The sequence below is a fragment of the Trachurus japonicus genome, chromosome 4 (assembly GCF_045865225.1).
Source record: "Trachurus japonicus isolate A0001 chromosome 4, Traja_1.0".
Classification (NCBI taxonomy): Eukaryota; Metazoa; Chordata; class Actinopteri; order Carangiformes; family Carangidae; genus Trachurus; species Trachurus japonicus.
The window spans coordinates 24979857-24994370 of NC_140910.1; the positions used below are offsets into that span (position 1 = coordinate 24979857).

Consider the following 14514-nt stretch of genomic DNA (forward strand, 5'->3'; position numbering starts at 1 on the left):
ACCCACACTTCATGATAAAACCCTCTTGTTTTATTTCTTCTATCTCTGTCTTTCCTTCAGTTTTTCTTTATTTATTTTGATTTAGGAATTTGGGTTTCCTGTTTTCTAAACTTTGTTTATTTCTTTAGTGGTAATCTGGTTTGGAAAAACAAGAGACATGGACAAAGAAAGGCAGTAAGATTGAGCGACAATGGGTGGGAAATAAAAACAGATCTCATTTAGGGTTAGAGAGAGAGAGATACAGTGAGAAACTAATGCCCAAGTTCCAGCTCTGTCATCAGCCCACTGGAAAGTGCTTCTCCTCAAAAAAATCAATAAAAGCTGATCACATTGCGATCGAGCTTCGGATGCATTGTTTCACACCTGATGGAAATGTGCAAGCTCAGAAATTGCCTGGATTAAATCCATGATAGCTGGTAGTGCACATCTTCATCTCCATTTGGTGTATTGAACCGACAAGGAATATCATTGATTTTGTTGTTTTTTTTTTACCGTTTATTGACTCAGATAAAAATAGTCGTAAGATCCACATAAGTTATCATGCTCACTTAAAGACGGGCCGCAAACACTACGTATAGAAAAGAATGTAGAAGTGCTGCAGCCTGTCACTGTGTCACAGTATTTCTAGCTGCTAGCTTTTGTTTACATTTTGAGGGCACCAGAGCTGTTGTTATGCACACGGTTGACTATGGTATAGCTGCTTCCTCTCTCTACTTCCCTTCCAAAACAAGGCCGCCTGTGGCAGTTAGAATGACACAGTGTTAGCTTCAGTAGTATTTGTGGGTTATGGCGACTATACTCCATGTCTCTGATGAGAGTCTGAAATGACAGGACGCACCAGGGAAATAGCGCTTCACCGAAACACAAACCAAAGCATCTGGGCTCGTCAGACTGTATAAGCAGTAAGATGAACATGCAGAGGAAGAATGGAGCTGAGACCAGAATTGTGTCTCTGTGTGTCTTTTCTGTGTCCACTCCTTCTGTTTTCCTTTTGTGTCTCCTCCGAGCCTCTTTTCTCGCACATCGTCAGGGAGGCCTTTTCTCTCTGCATTAGTTTCACCTCCTTGTCAGCCTGCACACTTTTTACACAGTGATTACACCTACATGCATATAGAGCAGAGAGGAGGACGAAGAATGAGCAGTGACTGAAGCAAGGTGCACAGTGTTCCTATGATATCACGGGGGGAAAAGTAGAGGACAGAGCACATTGGCTTTTGCACAGTCTTAGAATGCATTTCAATTTTCAGGCAGCTGTATAAGAAAGGCCTTTTTTCTTGTATAGTTATGGATTTCAGTCAGTAGTTTCCTATCTGTAACACTACTTTGTTTTATTTTGTTTGTCTTGTCCTAGTTTTTTCCCACATGAACGCACACACACACACACACACACACACACACACACACCGTGCTCACCACAGTTCAGGTCATTTCCACTTGAGCGGTGAGGTGTGTCCTGTGGTCAGTTCAGTGGACGTCTGTTTCAGTGTATAAACAGTCCTTTCCCTGCCTGAAGGCCTTATCAGCAACTGGCCTTCCTCAGGATGTCTGCCAGCCCTGGCATACACACACACACACACACACACACACACACACACATACACACACACACACAGTGGAAAGTCACGCTCATAACTTGATCCATCTTAAAACCATCTTAATGGCGATAATGTAATCGTAACTGCGTCATTTGCCATGACTCATTTTGCACCCCCAGCTTGTAGAAATAAAAAAAAACTCAAGAATCCTCTGTGAATAGTTTGTAATTTTCTTCGTGCGGTCTCTTGGTGGCTGCGTAAACTTTTCTTACGCTGCTCATCAGCAACAACCCACAAAATAACAAGAGCTGTGCTTCTTTCATGCTTGACTTGATTTTTTAAGATGATTTTAACATTCGAAAAGTCTGCAGAGTGAATGCCATGTGTTATAGCTGCCTCTCCCGCCCCCATGTTGTGATACACAAAGCAATACACTCACCTACACAGTACACACAGTCGCACACATACACACAAAAAGAACAGAAAAATATTTCGCCCGAGAAGAAGAAGTTTTGTAGAACTTATGCAGGCTTAAAAAAAACAGCATCTGCCTCCTGCAACACTCAGTCAAAGAGTGCATGTTGTGTGTTATTCTTAGCTCTGTGCCTGTGCATGTGATATTACTTGAAGGAATGAGAAAACAGAACAATTGGAAAAAAAAAGAGAAAAAAAAGGATTCAGGAGGTGATAGCCAATGACATCATCAGTGGGTGATGCACGGTTAGTCTAAACTATATATGGTCTGGGACTGCAATATCTCTACTAGGAACAGACACTTGACACTGCGTGTGTGTGTGTGTGTGCGTGCGTGTGTGTGTGTGTTCGATAATATATGCACACAGCATATGTTTAAAACAGTGAGTCAGAATCATGATGCATTTGCTAAGTATAAAACATATACAGTATATTACTGATGTACAGATGTTGTGCCAAATAGGATTTAAATGAATGTATTTATCCCCCAAGCAAAACATGTTCTCCATTGTGAATGATCACATATTACTGTTACTGGATGGAGACGACTCCCAAGAGAAAAATCTCAGAATCTGACAAATTCTAGATGTTTTTATTCCTGTTTATCATACTGTATGTTTTTCTTCATCATCCTGAATGTCCTACTCACGCCTCTTTCGTATTCTAAAGCTCAGTCAAATCACAACTACACATATACATCTTCACCTTCAACGTCTGAAACTGAAGCAAATTTCTTGGCCCTAGTATCATTACACAGACAAAACAAAACAGTATACATCCTAAAACATAATAATGTGTGCGTTAATTACATTTTCCGCCATGTTTTGTGCTTGTTTAGTTCATTGTAAGAGGAAAACTTTTATTTCCAGAAGCCTTCAAGCTGTTGGATGTAATGCAGTTTCAGAGCTGTGAGCTTTGCCAGTAAAAACAGTTTGGCTTTTCGCACTTCCACCCACTCAGACGTGCACAAGCACACATAGAGACGTACACACACATACATGCTGCAGACTACACTCTCACTGGTAATTATTTGCTACCAAACTTGGCATAAATCTAAAAAGGAGAGGAGTCCTTAAATCTGCAACAACAGCACACAAAATGATGCTGCGAGACACAGCAGGCATTTTAAAAATGATTAGCAGGAGTAAATGAAATATTTGGGTTAATTGCTTTTCCCAGAACATTTAAAATCATGCATGCAAAGTCAACATATTTGAGAGCGTAATCTGATTTGAGGTTAGTTGAAAATTAGCAGGAGAAAAACTAAGTTATGCTGCATGATGGTGAGTGATGACCGCCGAGCCTGGCAGTGGCCCCTAACCATTAGTTATAATTAAATCCTACATATCACAAATTCTTTCTTATGCTGAGTGTTTCTTTGTAACTCCCACAGTTGTGAAAACACTCTGCATATGACTCCAAGCTGTTACACTGAAGTATCTGTTTATGAGCTGTGGAGCGCAAAACAGTTAAAACATTTTTTTTTTTTTTTAGGTTTTTCTCACTTGCACACATGCAAACACACACTTCTGCAGAATCCTGAGGTGCCAGACTTTGCATAATGCTGCCTGTTGTTATTTTAACATTTTCACTGTGTGTTTTTGCCCACGCTGGGGCAGGGAGACGACTGATAAACAACAATACACTGTGTCACTACGACCCACGCAGGAATGCTGGATGGCTAAATTAAAGCTCTGTTTCGGAGTGAAAGTTTCTGACGGGAGGGGAGATTTCCCCAACCCAACCCCGACCACTACACCTACTCCTACCTGATTAGAGCCCACAAGGTGGTGGTGGTATCATGTGGTTTCTTCCAGATGAGTTGACAGGTACAACATCATTACCAACAACATGGATACCGGGCACTTTTTCCCAGGAGTCTTCGACCACTCTGAAACAGCTTATGTTTCATTTCTGCCACATCTACAAAAAAAGTACAACAGTGTGAATGCTTTGAAAGATTTTTAGTGAGTGGCGAATGAAGTCAACAAACTGCAGTTCCTTGAATGTCCACCTGAGACCACCTACTAAAGTTAAAAGGATACTTCACCCAAAATGGATAATTCACCAATTTTCACCAATTTGTATGATGTAAACACGGAAGAACATCTCGCAGCAATCTCGCGCATGTGCATCAACAGAGCCACTGGGAGCTACTACTACAACAACAAGGCTAAAAACAGAGATCAAATTCATTTTTTCCGAACAACTTTTTCATGTGGCGGCTTCAGGACACTTTGGTCAGTACAGACGAGCAGTATGGAGATATTTGGATGTTTCATACTGTGTGTTTTGGACGATTCAAAAGTGAACTCTATCCGCCGCCATTATATGAAAATCCATTGCCAGCCGGACTCCCCCTGGAACTCCAAAAGCGTTTTGATGACTCCGAAAGTTCTCCAAACCCTTCCTTGGTATGACGGTGAGTAGAAAATTGGTGAATTATCCATTTTGGGTGACGTATCCCTTTAATAAGTCCATGTGGTCCCTGATTAAAATGTTCAACTTTCTTGCCAATATAAACATGTTGACAGCCTGGTACTAAAAAAAACAGTTCTGGTCTCTACAGCTCATTTCCCTTCCATGGCAGCAGCACAGCAGATGAATTTTCATATTATTCATCCATGTAAGTTTTATCAAAGTTCTAGTCTCGGCTCCAGACATGCCTAAAATCTTTGCCCATTGGCCAGGGTTTCGGCAGAATTATTCACTGCCAAGATGGCAGCGGTGGAGCAGCCCGCTCTCAGCATCAGAACTGCTCTTCAGAGGCCCTGAGCTTCTCCCAACTCCAGGCTCTCAGGGCCTTTGGCTCACCTTCAAATCTGAAACACTAGGGTCAGGGTCAGCTGCACCGATCCACCTGTCCATTTCATACTTCATCTTACTCACTGCATGAACAAGATCCCACCACTCCCAACCATTGTTTGTCTCAGTGCACATCATGTTGACACTGCATCCTCAATCCATTGAGCATAAAGCAACAAGCAAGATGGGAAGACAATGTCTAACTTCAACAGAGAGAAATACAAGAGAGGAATGAGACTCCCAGAAGTCCTAGGGGTCTGAGGTAGGATCTGATCCCTCCTGACAGGAGATGGTTCATGTGATCAGCAAGAGGGAAGCTTAACCCTCTAGGCCGCATCACACCCTCTTTCAGTCTGTTGCTTTAGATGAAAGGATGTGAGCTGATTTTAAGCAGCGTGTAAGACATATAGAGAGAGAGGGGGGATTTAGCCACTGAAGCTGTGAACATTGTCTGAGTTTATGTCTGACAGAGGTTCGTTGTGCAACGCTCTCAAGAAAGGAAAATTCTCGTCTTTGTGAAATGTGAAAATACAGAAATGTAAATCTTGTGTAGGACCAAAACAAGGGTATTCAGTGTACTGGAAGCTTCTAAATATCCCCCAAAACAGTATTAAACTCCCTTTCATGCCTGGTAAATTATATTTATCATATTTAATAATGTGTAAAAAGAGACTTCATTCATCTGTTTGCTGTAGTGTGCCAAGTTGTCTGTATGTACGGCCCTTTACGTTCAGCTTCTAGTTCATAGCTCAGCATCACAACGTGACTCACATGTTGTGTTTCCCCTAAACTTACTTAGTCATTACAAACAGCATCATCTAAGTGAGCAAAATGATTTCTGACACAGTTTAAGTGCAAATTAGCAGTTAAACTATCAGCGGTGTGAGCATCAGTTGTTGTGGGTGTCATGAACCCAAAACCTTACCGTTCTCCCTCCAGTCTTAATTAAAACGGAGCCTTCGGCCTCAGAGAACATCCACACACACACACACACACACACTGGGTTGATTTAGAGGCTACAGCTACGCCATATATCTCTGTAAATATTTCATGTGCTCCGTACATCTCTGCACTTAGATGGCACGTCAAGCCAAAGTGTGCAGGCTATATTTTACACGTGCCACATCATGCTGTGCGGGGCCGAGCTGTTTTTTTAGGGTGGAAGTTTGCTTTTAAAATGTGTTCCACGCACAACATACACACCGGCTAAGAGGAAGAATTAGCACTGGTGGTCTGAGGGATTGGTGCAGGAGTGAGATAAGAGATAGGAACCATTAGAGTGGGCAGTTAGCCTATTTAAAAGCAGTTAATTATTTACCTCATTTACACTTCAGAGCCAGCCGGGGTATAGCTAGGGTTTACTCATTAGTCTGCTGTGTGATATTGAACTGGACGTGGCTATAACTTGGGTGTTTACTCTTTAAATTTCGCAGAGTCTGATGCCTGCGAAAGGTGCAGCTGATCCGGTTCTGATGCTGGACAGTCCAGGCCTCATGTGTCCCTGTGGCAGCACAGCAGGGGTTGACTTAAAAGTCCTCCAGTAATAATTAGAGTGGTGCATGGTGGGAGTTCACTGTAGGGCAAGGCAGCGTGTCCGCAGGCTGGACACACAGACATTAAACACATACACACACACCCTGGAAACACACATGGGTGCACACACCAGTGGATGCATGAACAAGCACAGACTCAGACACACAAGTACACAAAGCGCTACACTGCTGCATGTCTCCCTTGTGGTCATTTGCACTTTAGGAAATCCCAAACTTTACATGCACGCACGCACGCACAGACTATCTGCACACACTTGAATGTGCATTACAGAGAAGCAGTGGTGGTTGATTACCGTGTTAGTGTGTGTCTGGTTATGGATTTGTGTGTATATGTGTGTGTCTGCTGAGCCCATTTATCTTTTCGGGTGTTATATTTTTTCTGGGCCAGTTGGTTGCAGTGGGCCGGCTCCAAAATCTATCATACTAAAGGAGCAGATAGTCTGACCAGCTAGACACTCTCTTCTCCTCTCCTCTCTCCTCTTCTCTTCTCCACCCCTCCTCAGCAACACCGCCTGCCAACACCTCCACCCCTTCCCCACCCTTCCTCCCTCCTTTTTTCAGTTTTTTTTCTGTCTCTTTCTTTCTTTGCTGAGGTTAAAACAGAGACAGGGTCAGTTGCACTCGCAGAATCAGGAAGGACAGGAGGTGACTGGAGCTGCATGGCAGGTGAGAGACAAACCCCCCCATGAGGATTTATCCCCTTTTTTTTCCCTGACACTTCCTCCCATTTTTTTTTGTATTATTTCTTTCATTATTTCTTCTCAAACAATTTTCCTCTCTCAGGAGCAGTTTGATCTCTAGATTTCCCCCTTTTCATCTGCCATAATAATTCAATTTTGTTTACTTCACATTGCTCATCCTCTCTCCTTTTGATCTGCTATCCCTCAACCTCCATCGCTCTCTCTCTCTCTCTCTCTCTTTCCCTCTTTCCCTCTTTCCTCACTCCTTCTTTCCTGGTCTATTTTTGCCCGGTAGAACATAGGTCACATGTGTTTGCGTGGGATGTGTGAGAAGGAGTGTGAAAAAAAAGAGAGTGTGTGGACGTGTTTGTATCTGTGTTCGCAGAACGTTAGCACCGCTCACACCGCTTTGGCAGCTGACACGACGTGGAAGGACTAAGTGGGCAGGTCGACAATCAAGCACAAAACACGCATGCACGCACGCGCTCAGCTGCTCACACACACAAACAAACAAACGCACACACATGCAATACGGGGGAAATGAGCATTGAGCTTGTCAATGGGCAATCAGCGAACTCCTTTTTTTTCTTTGGCGGTATTTGAATTGTATGTACGGCATGTGCAGTGCGTGTTCTCCGAAGTGTGTGTGTTTTTCTGCCAAGCTGAGCTGGAAGGCTGTCATCATGCTAAGATCAATAGAGTGTGAATTTATAAGTGTTGATTCCTTCCCAGATCTGTCCTGCCTGCTCTGCAGCACCATCGGCTTTACGCTCACTTGGTGTCAGGCAGGAGGTGTGTGACTGTGTGGGCAAATAAATTGCGTACTTGCATCCATGTATGTCCTATTTCATCTTCACCCAACTGTGTTAGAATTTCCTCCTCATTGCATGTAAGTGTGTATGTGTGTGCATGTGTGTATCTTTCTCTCTGCTATTTTGGCTGTGTAAGTAGAAAGTGGTAATTAATGAGCAAGGGGACCCAGATTTATTTATAACCAATGTTTCTGTGAGAATGTGTTAACACATCATCTCAGTCTTGCTTACACTGTATATTTGAATATTTTATACATGTTTGGCGTTGTGCGCGTGTGAGCACGAGTTGTTTTTACCTGTCACAGCGAGTGAACGTGGATGTAATGTGACATGGCAGCACTGTAAGTGATCTAGTCTTCTATGGCAACGTACAGCACACCTTCTCCCTCCTCTGCCCTGCTCGTCTTTTTATCTTTTTACCAACCTTCCACTTATTAAACAGATTTATTCCCCCTTTTTTCCACTCTCTCTTTGCTTGCTTTCATCTCTTTTCAACCTCCTGTTGACAGGAATAGGCAGATATCCCACATGCTAATTAGCGGTAGCAGTTGCTTTACCATGCTCATTAACTTCCATGGGCGGAAGTAGCTGTAATGCTAGCGTAGCGTATAGCTGCAGCTAGAAGGGGTTGGCTGTGTGTGCCAATGAATAATAGATGGTGTGTCACTTCCTTTATCACTAGTGAAAGCAGGCAGCTGCTCCTCATGCTGAAATTCCACTATAGGGCATGAGGAGAGCCATCTTTTTAGGAAAGAATGAAAGAAAGATGCTGTTATTCTCTATGGAGGGTTAAAGAGATCGAGTGAGAGACTGATAAGAGGAACTGTTGCAGGCAGGGCATGGATGTAATGGTTATCTGTCCTTTGACAGAGCTGGTCGAAGCAGGACAAGGGTGGTAACGCTAAGGTCATGTCCACAACTTTGGCAGATAACACTGAGATACTCTCCACAATGACAGTTTGACAGAGATCACAATGTCGTCTATGGATTTTTTTTTTCCTTTGGGAAAACACCTTGTTGTGCAGTGTAGAATTGAAAGTGTCTCTATCAACCCATAGTCACGATCAATTTCTTCTCCAATGCAATGATGATGTTTCCTCCAGCTCATGTTTCACATTTCATTTTTGTATTTAAAAAATAGCCAGACACGACAGAGTATAAAATGCTGGTTTGATTGAGAGTCTTAATTACCACCTCAGATTGCAGGTACCATTTATAACCCATCCAGCATGAGAGCGATGGGGACACATGCAGCCTGTGTTCAACCACAGTGTGTTGAAATATCGAATTAATGATTACATGAAAGGCCGGCAGGAGGTGACAGAAAATAGCTGTAACCATGTAACAGTCTATTCACTCAGCCACAGCATATTCATTTAATCTAAAAGGAAAAAATGAAACCTACTGGCAGTCCAACCAACCAGCACAACACAACTCTAATATCTTGCAGCAGCATCTTTAGGTTTTTCCGTGTTGCTTAGAAAAATACGTGGGAGGTCAACCTCCATATGCATCCTGTACTTTCTCCATCGTCTTTCTGAGTGTAAGCTGAAACTTGGAGGAGCAAAGAAAACTGGCAACTGCAACTCAACAATAGAAAGACAGGCTCTAAAGCCACCAGTGTGTGACTATTTTCTTTTTCTTTTTTTCCTGTATAAGCATACAGGTCTCTATTGTCTCCCTGAGTGTACAAAAAAAACAATTTCCATTCAATGTGCAATGAAAAAAAAGAGGCATACAATTTAATGTGCACTAAAATCAAACAGTAATAACAAAAACTCATTTTTGTATCTTTTTGCTTCTGCAGATACCCAATAACCAGGTTTTTTGATTATTTTTCTCCACATCTTTTACTATTGTACTTGGAAAACAACAACTGCTCATTATAATTGCATTAGATTTTAAGTTGCAAGATGAGTTCTCTATCCAGCACAGCCCCATTACCTTACTTTACAGCTCCTCACTGAAAAAGCAGTCTGAACTGACCTGCAATGAAACAGTGGCCTGTACTCACTCTGCAGCCTCCATGGAATAATTGCACCACTGTATAATGAAGCCCCTAGACAGGAGGTCCCTCTTCCATTTTTCTCCCTGGGCTTGAGAGCCAGATGTTGTTTAGCACAAAGGGAACAATCTGGCCCCTGCTGAAAAGAGACACAGTGGCACTGGACTGGACTAGATAATAATGGATTAGGACTTAAAAGAAAAACAAGTCTGGGATGATGAACTGGAGTAGACTCGCCAAAACTGAAAGATAGATGATTAAGGCAAATTGGCCGAAAAGATCATTCTGATAGCACAGTGTTGCTGTAATGTACTATACATAGACACAGATAATCTAAGACTGGAGTGAGATGAACTAGACTGTGCTCAAATAGCTCTTATAGAGCAGAGGGATTGATCTGTTCCTGCAGAGCACACACAGACTATATAAGTGCCGAGATATCAGATAAACGTCTGCTAGTACTGGCTGCTTACAGCGTCCTTCATTTGATCTGGTTCAGCAATCACAAGCTTTTCCAGTTCCCAGTTGTCTTGTCAGTGAATTTTCTCAATTTTCTCAGTTCACTGCTCTAGAGCATCTCCATGTCGTCGGAAGTCATTATGCAAAATTGTCATCTACACCTGCAACTCCCCAGATAGAACTCTACAGTAGCAACATCAGCTGCGTTCCTCACTCACACTCTCAGTGAAAGGGACACAGATGTGTAGAAAATCCATAACAAACATCAGATTTTCAGTCAATGTTAACCCTGAACTATTGAACTTTGCTTACATTAGCCACCTTAAAATACCAAACCCCCAAATATATTGAGATGTGCACTGGTGGATCTTATTGTTGATGAATTCAACTTTTCATTTACATGAAGAGGAGAGGACTGATATCCTCCATCCACAGTAAGACAGTCTTAGCAAAATTTGTTTTCCTCCCATTTTCACGCAGTCTGATTCTCAAAATTAGACTGCTGATTCTCTCTGAGCATAAAAATAAATACCAAAATACTTCAGACTAAAAAAAAATAAATCCACATCACCAGAAGCTCAGCACTGTGAAGGCAGAAGTCCAACTTTTCACAGTCACAACAGTCACAGTTGTGGTCGTGATTGGCTGACAGCAATAATGAGTCAAAAGTGCTTATAGCTAAAGCTTTTTAAATTCTGCTAACTTCTCTGATTCAATATATTTTTGTGGTGAGGAAAGAAAAACAGAGCAGGAGTGGCTGTGGTTGGTGCAGTGGGTATAGTGTTCAGCCTCACATGTTAGAAAGAGGAACATTTAACACCCCAAATTAGGTTGCAAAAAAATAATCTGTGCTGAAATTGCACTCCTGCAAGATTGTGCTTCTGTAGGCACATAACCAAAGCGTCTGGTACTTTGCATATTTATCTGTATCCCTGCGTTGGTCTCGTCTGCACATGTGCTCTTTCTTGAATGTGTTTGTGTCTATCTCAGGCTTGGAGTTGACGCGTTAAGCTGGACAGTCCTGCTTATATTCTCAGGGTAGTACAAGAGTAAACAGAGATAGCTGGTCCCATGTCAGGCCTGTGATAAGGACCTGCCTTATTGTCGCTGCTCGGCCTTTTCCTCCCCCGACTCTGCTGCTTCTTGCAGTTCCTCACTGCCACTTTCACATCGCTGATGAACACTCGTATTTAGAGGCTGCAGCTGCAGCTGGTGCACAGTACTTCAGTGTTTGTGAGAGATCATTATGCATTCATGCACAATTTTTTTTCTTAATGAGATAGAGTCTGAGACAGAAGATTACAGGCTGAGAGCTGGAAGAGAGGGCAACATTGACTGTAAGCCCGCGCTCTGTGTGTAGCAGATATGAGGTTGTGCAGCTGCCACTCCCATCTCTGCCTCTTTTTCACTTTCTCACCCACTGTCTCGCTCCCATCCGCCCACCTCCTGTCCCCTGCTCGCACTCTCCAATCTTATTTCCTGTTGGCCTGTCTTCTATCTAAGCCTGCTCAGTGTCAGTGTATTAGACTAATTCAATCTGCAGTACACAGGCACTCCAATGTAATGACCCATGACATTCAATTAATGCTGTTCCCCTCTTCTCGATAGGTTGGGTCAGCAGTAATTTAATGTCTATGTGTGCATTTGTCTGGTGTCTGTGTGTGTGTGTGTGTGAGTGTGTGAGTGTGTGCGTGTCTAATTTGAAAAGGATGGCAGTCAGTATAACCTTGTTTGATATCATCAGATGCTGTATTTGTAAAATAATATATTTGGCTCTGGCGGTTAAGATCTGGGTTTTCCCTAACCAGCACAGTGTCTGTGCAACTAAGTTGATTCCTTTCTCTAAACAATATTAGTTGTGGTTGTGGTTTCCACACTGGTCACATATGGAAACACCTGGCTGTCAGTATGAGCTTATTTACTGTACTCTCTTTACCTAGGCTTCACATTACCTGTGTCGTTTCCTCTCAACCAGCTGTCACACTTATTGGATTGGTGTTGACAAATTGCTGCATGTCCTTCAGGGGTTATGAGTGTGTGTGTCTGTGCCTTTTGAACATATGTGACTCAACTAGACACGCGTATACATAAGCAATGGACATGCACATAAACAAACAGTGAGAAAAAGGGGATTAAATTGATGCTGCCGTGCTAACAAACAGGTCTGGACACACACATGCCCATGGCTTTGTTTGAGCCATGTATAGCCTGTAGCAAATACAATCAATTTGCATTAGCATAGCCTTCGTGAGCTTTTAACACGTTGTCTTTATGACTATAATCCAGTGTGGATCATGCATCATCTGTGGTACCAGGAGCTTCCAATAATTAATCACTAACCTGACCTGGGTAATCTATCAGTTATTATGCTGTCGTACTAACACCACATGGATATACAACCACACACCTTCTCAGTGGATGTTTATTATAGACCAATATTATGGCTCATCATCAGTTATGGTAATCATTCTTATTATACCCCACCAGAGCCCATGAAATACAATAGGATTCCTCTGTTGCTTCTGAAGCCGTCACTCACCACACAGGCATTAGGAGCGACTTTAATTAAAAGAGGAGACTCTAAAAAATCCTGCAAGTGCACTGCAGGGAAGGTCATGTAGACTCTCTCTCATTAAGCAAATCCCTTGTACTTCTGTCAAGTCACTGTTTGGTACTGTGGCATTTATTTATTTTTTATTGTCGTTTATTATCGTCTTTTCTGCAACCCATCCCTTTTTTCTGTCACATCCATCTGCCACATTTAAACTGTTATTCATTTATTCCTTCCGTCTCCTTCTTATATCCTCTCTCCCTTTATACCCCTTCCTTTTCTCCGTCCTTCTTCCGTTGTATACCTCTGTCTCTCCATTTGCGGTAATGATCTAATTAAGGAGGGTTTTGTTGCCTGCCCACTGTGTATAATTGCCAGCGGGGTCTGCCTGAACTTCACTCAGCAATTACGAGTGGCATTCTTTTGCTCCCAAATCAGCTAATTAAGCCTTAAGGACAACGAGCCCGAGTCGTAGTCGCATTAAGCATCAGGAGGAGTTAGGAATGCCTCTGCTGCTCGCTCCTCTCACTCGTCGTGGGACATGCAGCGGTGGAGGATTGAAGGATGGTTGCCATGGTAGCAATCACACAGTGTCAGATTCTTTGCAGCGGCTGTCAGTCTGTTGATCTGCATGTTTCTCCGAGCGTTGTGCACATTTGTGTGTGTGTGTGTGTGTGTGTATGTAACTGTTCATCTGTGACATAGACAACAATTCTGCTCCAGGTCGCCTATTCTTTTCATTATTAAGGCTCAATCTATGAAGACAGGACAGGAGCCAAATCGAGCTTGTCACAGTTCCTGTTTAGGTCCCTGGGTGGACTGGCTGTCATTTTGATTGATTACATCGCCAGCTCATGTACTGCTTGCCATGCAATATATCCCCACTCAGCACGCAGCCTAGCCAGGAGTGCTCCAAACAGCTCTACATCAGTCCGACTCCTGCACAGCACAAATAAACATATGTGAATATGCTTTCCTCGATGTCTTAATGCAATTTGACTATTACAATCTAGGAAAATGTCTGAATTGCTACAGAGAAAATGCCGACTGGTTTATGGATTACAGTGTTTTTGTTTTGCAGTATCACACTTATTGTAGATAAATGCAACATGGAGATGTTCCCATTCTTTCTCCAGATATCAAAGCAGCCATTTCAAACAGGAAAGTGACTCAGTGAGAGACAACGTTACTGTGTTCCTTCAAAGCCTTTATCTTCTTTCAGTGTAAAAACTTGTATGAAAACAGGAAATCAAATAGAGGAAACACCATTAAAGCACAGATGCTGTTGGTTTTTTTTTTTTTACTCTTTCCATTATAATATAGCATCAGATATATCTGCAGTCACTTGTGCCGGGGGCATAAATGCATGAAAGCTGTTGGGAAAAAAGCTGTGGTGGAAAACCTATTAAAAATAATGAAAATGCTAATTTACACCTTCTGCAACTGCCTCACATGTTGAAGTTTGAACTCTAGCACCTATTAAACCAGAGCTTCAGGCATTGTCACTTATGTAGAAGATTATTTTCTCCAGCGACACAAATTTGCATGAAAATTGCACAAATAATATGTGCCTATTTGTTAAATAGCCTTAGCTGCCATGTGGCTGTAAGAGCGTATGTGTTTATTTAGTATGGATTTGA

The 14514-nt window shown here is 42.4% G+C and overlaps 1 protein-coding gene across 3 annotated transcripts in view; it reads left to right on the top strand.

Moving 5' to 3' along the window:
* The window catches only part of kank4 (KN motif and ankyrin repeat domains 4), a 73554-nt gene that overhangs the window by 39077 nt on the left and 19963 nt on the right, over positions 1-14514 (top strand). The window contains exon 1 of one of the 3 annotated variants that reach the window (XM_085774934.1): positions 6793-7033. The exons of the other annotated variants lie outside the window; for them this stretch is intronic. The gene's annotated coding sequence lies outside the window, so the exon portion shown is untranslated. Of the gene's footprint in view, positions 1-6792; positions 7034-14514 lie in introns of those variants that run through there. 3 annotated transcript variants of the gene reach the window in all.